General features: G+C 41.8%; 1 pseudogene; it reads left to right on the top strand.

Moving 5' to 3' along the window:
* The first annotated feature begins 1,443 nt into the window (after positions 1–1,443).
* LOC140629549 (small ribosomal subunit protein eS6-like) lies at positions 1,444–4,068 on the top strand (annotated as a pseudogene).
* Positions 4,069–10,245: the final 6,177 nt, after the last annotated feature.

Here is a 10,245-nt window from a genome sequence, read left to right as displayed (position 1 = left end):
ATTTATTGAAGAGACTGTCTTTTTTTCCAGTGGATAGACTTTCCTCCTTTGTTGAATAATAGCTGACCATAAATTTGAGGGTCTGCTTCTGGATTCTCTATTCTGTTCCATTGAACATCCCCACTTCTGTTGAGTACAGGGTGGAAATGTGTGGGGCTGGTCTTGGGGTCCTAGAGAACACACTGTTGGGTTTCTATTCCACTCCAGCAGCCCAGGGAACTAGAGTTAACAGCAGTAGGAGGCAGCTGTTTTCATGCAGCAGCCACAGGGAACACATCCAGCAGGGTGGCTTGTGCCTGATTTGGCTGGCAGCAGGACCAAGAAGGGACTGGGCAGAGGCACCGCTGTTACCTGGCATGGAGGCCTGGCGAAGAGCAAGCCATAAGCAGAATGCTGGAGGTTTTGCAGCTTCACCAATAGTTGGGAAGAAGCTGTGTAGAGACATTTCTCTACTGGAAATGCCCTTGGCTTCTGCTGCATACCATTTACTTGAGGCTGAATAGGAAATAGACATTGACATCAATCGGCCCTCTGCATCATTATCTGACAGAAGAATGCCAAGGACAGTCAGGAGAAATAAGTAAACCCATCCTTTCAGTTTGTAGGGGAAACACCAGGCTAGAGAAAGCCTTACCTTTGGGCTGAGTAAGCAGGGAAAAACCAGAAGAGCCAATATTGAAGAGAAAAATGGAGAACTCACTTTTCAGGATGGAGAGAAAAAGGACAAAGAATTTAATGACAAATGAATAGCTAAGAATCAGAAGGTAGTGATTAAACAGAGATAATTGAGGTTTCTAAAAAAAGGAGATTAGAGCAAAAGACTGAGAGTGACATTCAGATACATAAAAGAGGAAAACTTGCCTGATCTGTGGGAGCCCTGATTATGTATTTGGAAATCACTCATGCAGCATCTGCCTATATTAATGAAAACTTACCTAGGCACACCTTGGTAATTTTTAAAAATTTTAAATTCTTCCAAAGCATCCAGGGAGAAAATCAGGTGGCCTGCAAAGGAAGCAAATCCTATTTTACTCTGGTATACTCTCTATAGTATTAAAGTTTAGAAGAGCATAGATTATAGGGAGATATGGGCAAAGATTTGGTACAGGGTACAATAATTTTATTATTATTATATATATAGTTCCATTTCTGAAAAGGTAAGCTCAGTAGTTACCAAAGAAGGTTCCCTAAAAAAAAAAAAAAAAAAAAAAAAAAAAATGACTCTAGCTGGTCTAAAGATAGGAAACTCAGTAATGGGAAAATTCTTGTACAAAATGGTTTGCTCTAAACACAAGAGATCCACAAGTTAAATTTAAAGAACTGTTGCAAATATCGTTCTAAACCAAAGAAAAATATCAGAAGCACAATTGGAAAAAATACATTTAATAATAAATTTGGCAGGAGAGGTTATGTATGTTTGTCCAAAGTACTTGACACATAGTACATTCTCTATAAGCATTTGCTGAACGAATATAGGATTTTTACCATGTATGCAGAAATAAGTTGGAGAAATGAGGATGGCCAGGAGTTGGAGGAAGCTGAGTCATTTCCTCTTTCCCCTGCGTAAAGCAGAAAATGCAGGAGGGTAAGTGGTGGAACTTTCTGTTCCTTTTATGCCTTGTTCTTTCAAAGTGAAAGTCAAGTTCATTATTTCCAAGTGATTAATATTGTAAGCTCAAAGGGGCTTGGTCACATTCTCTGAATGAATAACTGAGGTCATGCATTTAGGAAGTGTAGAGCACTCTCAGAGCAGACAGGTACCTCTTGCCATATAAAAACAGTGCTGTCTCGGCGGGGAGGAGGCTGCTTCAAGATGAAGGTGAACATCTCTTTCCCAGCTATTGGCTGCCAGAAACTCATTGAAGTGGACGATGGATACAAACCTCATACCTGTTATGAGAAGCATATGGCCACAGACGCTGCTGCTGCTGCTCTGGGTGAAGAATGGAAGGGTTACATGGCCTGAATCAGTGGTGGCGATGACAGGGTAGGCTTCCCCATGAAGCAGGCGGTCCAGACCCACAGCTGTGTCCACCTGCTGCTGAGTGAGGGGTGCTCCTGCTACAGACCAGGGAGGACCGGAGAAAGAAAGTGCAGAGCTGTTCAGGGTTGCCTTGTGGATGCCAGTCTCAGTGCTCTCAACTTGGTCATTGTGAAAAAGGGGAGAAGGACCTTCCTGGCTTACTGATACTACTACGCCTTCTCACGGGGAGTCCAAAAGAGCTAGGAGAATCCACAAACTCTTCAGTCTCTCTAAGGATGATGCCCACCAGTATGTTGTGAGCAAGCCCCTAAATAAAGAAGGTGAGTAACCTAGAACCAAAGCAGCCAAGACTCGGCATCTTGTTACTCCATACATCTTCCAACACAAACATCGGCGTATGGCTCTGAAGAAACAGCGTACTACGGAAAATAAGAGGCTGCAGAGTAGGCTAAACGTTTGGCCTTGAGAATGAAGGAAGCTAAAGAAAAATACCAGGAACAGATGGCTGAGAGGTGGAGGCTGTCCGCTCTGAGAACTTCTACCTCTAAGTCTGAGTCCAGTCAAGGATGAGATTTTCTAAGTTTAACAAATAAGATCAGACATTAAAAATGTGTCTTCCTGGGTTTCTCGCTGTCAGCCAGGAAATTTTTCACATTGTTCCTCTGGATTTATATGATTCACTGAACTAAGTTAGCTAGAGCTTTCATTTGTAGAGAATTGATTGCAGATTGATTCACAACCATAATTCTTTTAAGGCAACCACTTAACAATGAGTCACAAAGTTGGCTTTTATAGGTGTCTGTATCTCTAGCTCACTCATTGCTGAGCAGTGCTATTTCTTCGTAGAAACAGTTCACTTTGAGGTTATGGGGACTTTATCCAACAATTGATAGTGGTTTGTGTTTATAAACAACTCCAAAATTGTTTGAGTCCAGCCGCTGCAGAGTGACGGAAAAATTAGTGAGGACTATGTGTATAGTTTGTCCCAGGGAAGACAGGAAAATTTTTTCTGGAGATGACTGATTTCAGAATCATTTGGTCACAAACCCCAGTGGCTGAAGGATTTTTTTTACCTTTGGGTTTATTATTATTCACACATATTGGATCATCTTTCAGATAATATGAAGTTGTTCCCTGATTTGAGGGTGAAGTCTAGGGAAAGTCATTATCTTTGTTCTAGGAAAGAAGCTTCAGGAGGGTGTACAATTCACCTGCCTCCTGAATTGGAGCTTGGTCCAGAATGAATGTGGCAGTGGGTTGGGGATTTCCTGGGAATTTCTTTGCTTTGCTTGAGATGTGCCAGAGATGTACAACCCTGTTCTTTGTTTTCTATTCTCTATTATATCCAGAGAACATTTAACTCTCTGTTTGAAGAAGGCTAAGGCTGGATTATTTTTGCCTGAAGATTATTGACTTTGTGAGTTATCAGGGGGTAAATTTTACAACACTTTTCCTGAATATAAATGTTATGTATACGTTGCAAGTGTGTTTTTATATATGCATACATGCATATGTATATACATATATAGTGTTTCAAAGCTAAATTCCATATTTTTATATTACCTATTTCTTTATTGTCAGTGCCTTTATGAAGTCAATAATCTTGACTTTATTACTATTACTTAATAGAAACAAAGGCAGGAAACAAAATCATCTTTTAAAAATATTTTAAATGACAAACTCTTATCTCCTAGCATCTGTGTAATTTTCTCAATAATCATGATTTCTTATCTCCTAGCATCTGTGTAATTTTCTCAATAATCGTGGATCGTAATGACCCAGTAGTTTGCAGAATATTTCCACCCACATATGTGTTCAGGTACTATATATGTATATATATATATACATATATATTTGAAAAATCACTTGATTTGATTCTATCACATAATATCCAAAAGACTTGGGACACCTGGGTGGCTCAGCGGTTGCTGAGCCGAAAGTAGGGTGTGATCCCAGGGTCCTAGGATCGAGTCCCACATTGCGCCCCCTGCGAGGAGCCCATTTCTCCTTCTGCCTATGTCTCTACTTCTCTCTGTCTCTCATGAATAAACAAATAAATCTTAAAAAAAAAATCCAAAAGTCTTAATTTGTCATGTGTTCCCAGTCCTACTGTTAGTAAAGAGCTCCTGTAATTGCAGGGTTGCTAAAGGAAGAATGGTAGTTTAGGTCACTAGTTTTCAAATTCATTCATTCACTTGTTTTGTCTGTTTCTTTGTTCATTCATTCAGTAGGAGGGAGAAAATAAAATTATATATATGAATACAGACACACACATACACACTCACACACATATATAATTTAAGGGAGATTGAATTTGCCAGCTCACTGCAGTCTTCTGATGTGTGTTAGGGTGCTTGGTGGTGGATGGGGTGTAGGGGATAAGGAGATTTTCATAGAAAGGTAAGAGAGAGAAGAATCAATATTTGGGGGCAGCTTTGGAGTTTGGAGAAAGGATTTTAGGAAATGTTGCTATGGGTCTGTGTTGGCTACCCTTTGGCATTCTTGTAGAGATACCATTAGATATCTATTTTTGGCTACTGGGAAGGGTTTCCTGGAACAAGAGCTTGCACAGAGAGTGAATGTGTGTGCTAGATGCTGATGATACAATGGTGGCCATAAAGCACATGCTCTCTGCTCTCATGAACTTACATACTAGCAGAGGAGCTGGCATGAATCAATATCCATCAAATATCATTCATTCATTCATTTATCAATTATTATTTTTAAAAAAGATTCTATTTTTTTATTTGAGAGAGAGAGAGAGAGAGAGAGAGAGATAGTGAGAGAGATGGCAAGAGAGAGCATGAGCAGGGGAGAGAGGGAGAAGCAGACTCCCCACTGAGCAGGGAGTCTGACAAGAGGCTCAATCCCAGGACTCTGGGGATCATGACCTGAGCTGAAGGCAGATGCTTAACCACCTGAGCCACCCAGGCACCCCCATCAACTATTTTTTTAAAGCACCTATACAATGTTCCAGGCTGTTTTAGGTCCTTGGGATTCTGATTCATCAGTAAAACAAGAAACAAGACAATACTATTCCTGCATGTGGTGGCTTTATAATGTGCCAACCTATCTTTTTTTTTTTTTTTTTTTTTGGCCTTGAATAGAAAACTATTTATTTGGGGAGAGTTTTAGTTTTTTGTTGTTGCTGTTTTGTTTTGCTTTTCTTTTTTAACATTAAAAAATTTTTTTTTGGTTTTTATTGAAGTTCGATTTGCCAACATATATTATAACACCCAGTGCTCATCCCATCAAGTCCCCTCAGTGCCCATCACTCAGTTACCCCATTCCCCCTCCGCAACCCTTTGTTTGTTTCCCAGAGTTAGGAATCTCTCATGGTTTATCTCCCTTTAATTTTTCCCACTCAGTTTCCCTCCTTTCCCTTATTTCCCTTTCACTATTTCTTTTTTTTTTTTTTTTTTTTTTTTTTAAATTTTTATTTATGATAGTCACAGAGAGAGAGAGAGAGAGAGAGAGGCAGAGACACAGGCAGAGGGAGAAGCAGGCTCCACGCACCGGGAGCCCGACGTGGGACTCGATCCCGGGTCTCCAGGATCGCGCCCTGGGCCAAAGGCAGGCGCCAAACCGCTGCGCCACTCAGGGATCCCCCTTTCACTATTTCTTATATTCCACGTATGAGTGAAACCCTATGATGATTTTCCTTCTCCAATGGACTATACAAATCAAAACCACAATGAGATACCACCTCACATCAATGAGAATAGCGAAAATTAACAAGACAGGAAACAACACATGTTGGAGAGGATGTGGAGAAGGGGGAACCCTCTTGCACTGTTGGTGGGAATGTAAACTGGTGCAGACACTGGAAAACAGTGTGGAGATTCCTCAAGAAGTTAAAAATAGAGCTACCCTATGACCCAGCAATTGCACTACTAAGTATTTACCCCAAAGATACTGATGTAGTGAAATGCCAGGACACCTACATCCCAATGTTCATAGCAGCAATGTCCACATAGCAGCAGTTGTCCTTCCAAACTGTGGAAGGAGCCACGATGTCCTTCGACAGATGAATGAATAAAGAAGATGTGGTCTATATATACAATGGAATATTACTCATTCCTCAGAAAGGGCAAATATCTACCATTTGCTTCGACATGGATGGAACTGGAGGGTATTATGCTGAGTGAAATACATCAATCAGAGGACAATCATCATATGGTTTCACTCATATGTGCCAACCTATCTAGGCCAGAACTACATTTCCCAGAATTTTCTCTGGGTTAGGCATGGGCATAGGAGAAATATGCATAAGATCTGAAAAGCAGGAGTGAAGCTGCAGTCATTAACCTCTGAAGGACATTGCAGGGCTCCAGGCACTGCTATAGCTCATGCATGTTGGAGCTCATCTGCTGCATCACCTTCCTAGCGTGCTAGTGGACGACCTCTGGGTCCTGCTGGGTATCCTCCTCCTGCTTCTCTGTGGCCTGAGCCCAATGTGGTGCAACTTATGGCAAGTGGGCCCACTTCTCCTGCAGATTCCTACAGCACTGAGTTTGAGTCAGTGAGTGACAGATGTAGGTTCAGTTTGCATGTATTTGCCTCCTTGTGAATTCCACGTTGCCCCCGTTCTCATGCACATCCAGGATTTTCTCCTGAATCAGTGACTCGTGGTGACTCCAGGCTCCAACCAGAAGGAGAGGCAGTAGCTTACACAGTTGCCCCACTTGCTTTCACAACTGCCTAACAACAAATCCCTAGAATAAATCCCATTCTCTATTTCTTGTAGTGGTTCTGCTGCTCTGATTGAACCCTGACAGATACTCTGTACTTGTTCACTTTACATTCTGGGTAGACAGTAAATGGCTTAATAAATAAATTGTAAAGTATGCTTAAGAGTGAAAGGTACTATGGAAAGAAAATCAGAGAAGGGAACTGGAGAGGGAAAGAGTAAGGGTGATATAGGGTACCGTGGGGGTGGGGGTAAGGAGGCAGGTGCTCTATTAAATAGGGCATCCCAGTGAACCTTATTGAGAAGGTAAGATTTGTACAAAGGCTTGAACAAGGTGAGGGGGTAGCCAAAGGAAAAGCTTGGAGGGCAGAAGGGACATAGAACCCACTCCCTAAAGCAGGAGAGTGCCCGGAGCATTCCAGCAACTTCAGGGAGCCAGTGTGACTGGAAAGGAGAGAGAGGAGGAGTACAGGAAGATATCAGGCTAAAACTGCATCGGGGGTCTGATTTGTACAGCAGGGGTTAGCATATATCAGCATGCAGACCAAATCTAGCCCCTCTGCTTGTTTTTGTACATCATCTTATTGGCAAATGGCCATGCTTGTTCATTTACACATCATCTAAGGCTGCTTTCTGGCTACCACTGCAGAGTTGAATAGTTGTGACAGAGACCATATGGCCTACACAGCCTGAAATATTTACTAAAAAATTGCTGACCCCTGATGTAGCAGCTCAGAGATTTTGGCTTTTACTCTGAATGAAATGGGACCCATCTCTGGGTTGTGGGCAAAGGAGGACCACGTTCTGGTTTATCTTATACAAGAATCATTCATATTGCTATATTGAAAGCAGATTGAGGGTAGAAGCAGGGAGACCTACTAGGAAGCTCTCATGACATCCAAGCAGGAGAGGATGCTGGCTTGGGCCAGAATGGCAGTGGGGGAGGTAGTCAGATTCTGATTCTCTTTTGGAGCTTAAGCCAAACTGACAGAATGGATTTGGGTGTGGGAAAGTAAGGGAGTCAACAAATGTACAATTATAACCTATCATAAGTGCTAGTATGAAAGGTTTCCTCAGAGGTGCCTCAGGGACCAGTGGGATGGGAGCAATGCCAATCTCCCCACCCAATGGAGCAGGGCTGCTTTGTCTGTTTTGTGTATTGGGCTTTCCACTAATAGGGTTGTTCTCAACCTTGGCTGCATGTTAGAATCATCTGGGGAGTTTTACAAGGTACTGATGCGTGGGTCCCACCCCCAAATTCTTATTTAATTGGTTTGAGTTTTGAACTGAGCATTAGGATTCATAAAAGCTCCCCAGATGATTCTTTCATCAGGCATAGTTGAGAACCACTGCTCTAATATTTTCTTTGAATAAACTTCCCATGCCTTCAGATGATGGAAAAGGACTGGTTTGGGACCTAGGAGTGTGTGGTGGAATTTGTCTTTTTAATTTTCATCTTTTTAGCACTTAGCACATTCATAATACCACCTTAATTTCCTTGGAAGGAATTTCTTCTCCCACTTGTTCATAGCCCTGGTAGAAACAGTGCCTGTCTCCCTCTGATCAAAGTGAACTTCCTGGATCTCTTCTCTCCCTTTTGTGATGCAGCCAAATGGCAGCTGTTTGACTTGAATCCAACCAGTTGGACACATGGGTATCAGAGGTGGTTGCAGGTGATTTGTTGTAGCACTGACCAAAATGCTAGCACAGTACTGTCTAGGATTTTCCACCATGAAATGATTGCTAAGTTTTCTTCCCAGCATCTTGACTCTCAGAGCTCCCTTGGTTCTTTCAATCCATTCCCAAGCCTGATGCCCTGGTCTCTGGTACCCTGTCATTCTCCTTCCCACTACCTTATATCATGTTGATAAATTCCCTATTGCTTAAGTTAGTTTTTGCTTGTAGTCAGGAACCTTATGGGTACAGAATGCCTGGGTGGCATTCTTTGCTCTATTTGTATCATGACATTATTCCGCTCTATTCATTTGGCAACTGAACACTGTGATTTCTTTGTTGGAAAAGAGCAAACAAGAATAACAATCTATTGAACTATGCTTACTCAATAGGGAACACACAAATATGAGTTGGTGCCAGGTCCTTTGGCGGTTATAATAATCATTTATAAAACTAGCATAGCTATCAATAATAACAACAATTTATTAATTATCTATTTCTCGAAAGTACAAGATTTGATTTAATATTTCTACAGATGCAAGTCTTTGGTTGAAATGCAATATATGAAAAATCATCAAAACGGTGAGCAAAACACGCTCCTAATCCTGGGGAGGAATATGTGTCAGTTTGGGCCCTGTAGCAAGTAGATACCAAGACAGAATTAGAAATGCATGAGGTTCCATGTAGGAAATATCTATGGAAGATAAGGGACAGAGGTCATAGGACCAGTTAGAATCTTCAGATCATGCTGCACGTGTGACACTTGTAGAAGGAGAAGGTGGAGGAAGAAGGATCTGGAGAAAAAACCTGGGATTGCAATGTAGCTCTGAGAAGGTCTAGATCAGGCTGGTGGGAAACTTCAGAGCAAAGATTGCCAGGGAGAGGAAGCTTGTGTTGGCCAGGAAGCCCTGGCTCTAGTGGTCCTGTGGTGCTCAGTCATTGGCTGGGAGCAACCTGGGAAGGGCCTGGCCTCAGTGTGAATGCTGGGACAGATCTCAGAGATATAGCTAAAGGTGGCCAACTAACCACATTCCTTGCAGCAAGTTCTCTCTTGAAAGATTTGAAGTGTGTACTTCCACAGAGATCACAGAAAACCATAGGAGGCAAGGGAGAATTTTTGCCTTTCAAATATCGAATTTCTTCCCCTACCTGCCCTGACCATTATTCAAGACCACATACTACGGAGTGAGAACCAAATAAATGCAAGGAAGTTTATTATAGTTTTTATGTGAGCTTTAGTAGGGAGTCTTTCAATCTGTTGTTTGAGGAGAGTGAATCATTATGAAAAAATAATGCTTTTTCTTTATCCTGGAATGGGTTAGAGGTGGGCTGCTGGGCAGAAAAGCAAGCATTAGGGTAAATGGGTAAGGGTAAACACATTTTGGGAGATTCTATCCATTCATTCTTACTCATTCACACTCTGTTCTTTCTGTTTTCTCTTTTTCTCATTCACCATCTTTTGCTCCTTCTCTATTGAATCTTTCCTATCACTATATAAACATATTCTTACAAAGTGTCCCCTTGTCTCAAATTCCTTCAAACCACCCTCCCATTATTCCACACCTATTCATGGCCAAACACGCCAGCTTTCTCATCTTTTGCACCACTCAGTCCTTACTCGGACCCCACCTTCACAGCCCCCTTAAACATTACAGTTGTCGGGGCATCCATGACTTCCATGGAGCAAGATCAGTGGCTAGTTTTCCATTCTTGCCTTGTGTGACCTTAGTAGCACCCAACTTTTGACACCTCCTTGTTTTTGGAATGCTTAGCTTTCTTGGTTTCCCACTCTCCTGGTTTTTTTTCCCCCCTTTCTCTGGCTATTCCTTTTCTATATCATCAATTGACTCCTCCTCTTGAACCAAATCTAAATGTTGGACTTTGTCTGGATTTGGTC

The sequence above is a fragment of the Canis lupus genome (assembly GCF_048164855.1).
Source record: "Canis lupus baileyi chromosome 16 unlocalized genomic scaffold, mCanLup2.hap1 SUPER_16_unloc_2, whole genome shotgun sequence".
NCBI lineage: Eukaryota > Metazoa > Chordata > Mammalia > Carnivora > Canidae > Canis > Canis lupus.
This window is presented reverse-complemented; position numbering and strand designations above follow the sequence as displayed.